The sequence below is a fragment of the Magnolia sinica genome, chromosome 11 (assembly GCF_029962835.1).
Source record: "Magnolia sinica isolate HGM2019 chromosome 11, MsV1, whole genome shotgun sequence".
Taxonomy (NCBI): Eukaryota; Viridiplantae; Streptophyta; class Magnoliopsida; order Magnoliales; family Magnoliaceae; genus Magnolia; species Magnolia sinica.
In genome coordinates this window covers 523,416-524,384 of record NC_080583.1, presented here as the reverse complement: position 1 = coordinate 524,384, position 969 = coordinate 523,416, and the positions used below count along the sequence as shown (strand labels likewise).

The window sequence follows — 969 nt, the reverse complement described above, 5'->3', positions numbered from 1 at the left end:
AACCTTTCGTAGAAGATTTAGAAACATCCTATTTGAAATGGCGGACGAGAATGGAAATAAAGCTCTTAGAGATTATTCAGCTCCTATTCAATTCAATGTGCCTTCATGCATAGAGTTGCCAGCCACCACAGCAGTACACTTTGAACTCAAACCTGGGGTCATACAATTGTTGCCCTCCTTTTATGGTTTAGATAAGGAGGATCCATATCATCATGTGAAAGAATTCTTAGATATTTGCTCCACCTTTAAGTTCCAAAACTTTTCAGACGATTCGATCCATTTGCGCCTTTTTCCTTTTTCTTTGAAGGATAAGGCGAAAGCATGGTTGAATTCTCTAGGATTTGGGTCTATCACTACATGGGACCAACTATTTAAGAAGTTCTTAAACAAGTTCTTCCCGGTTCACAAAACTAATACTCTCCGTAGAGAAATTACGAATTTCACACAAAAAGAGGGTGAGCACTTTCATGAATGTTGGGAAAGATGGAAGGACTTGCTTCTTAAATGTCCACACCATGGTTTTGAAAAGTGGCAACAGGTTCAATAGTTCTATGACGGTCTAACACCCCAAAACCATCGCATGATTGATGCCACCAGTGGAGGGTCATTCATGACCAAAAGTGATGTCAAAGCGTGGAATTTCTTTGAAACCTTGTGTGAAAATTCCCAGCAATGGGACTACGCAAATTGAGGTGAAAGAAGTCCTCAACCACAGAAGAAAGGTGGTATATATGAGGTAGGAGTCACGTCAGATCTTTATGCTAAGATTGATAGCCTGACAAAGAAAGTAGATGCTTTGATGATGAATAATGGACCTCCACAAACAACTCAAATTGAGTCATGTGCCATATGTTCCAGTCCCGCCCATCTTATACAGTCTTGTCCATCTAGTGCAGCATTTCCAGAATTTCTCTCTGAACAAGTACATGCTATGAACACTTTTCGGAGACCTGGGAATGATCCTTACTC

At 40.4% G+C, this 969-nt stretch overlaps 1 non-coding gene across 1 annotated transcript; it reads right to left on the bottom strand.

Moving 5' to 3' along the window:
* Positions 1–415: 415 nt before the first annotated feature.
* Positions 416–522, bottom strand: LOC131219777 (small nucleolar RNA R71). The gene has a single exon (XR_009158421.1). It is a non-coding gene; the product is annotated as a small nucleolar RNA R71 (small nucleolar RNA).
* Positions 523–969: the final 447 nt, after the last annotated feature.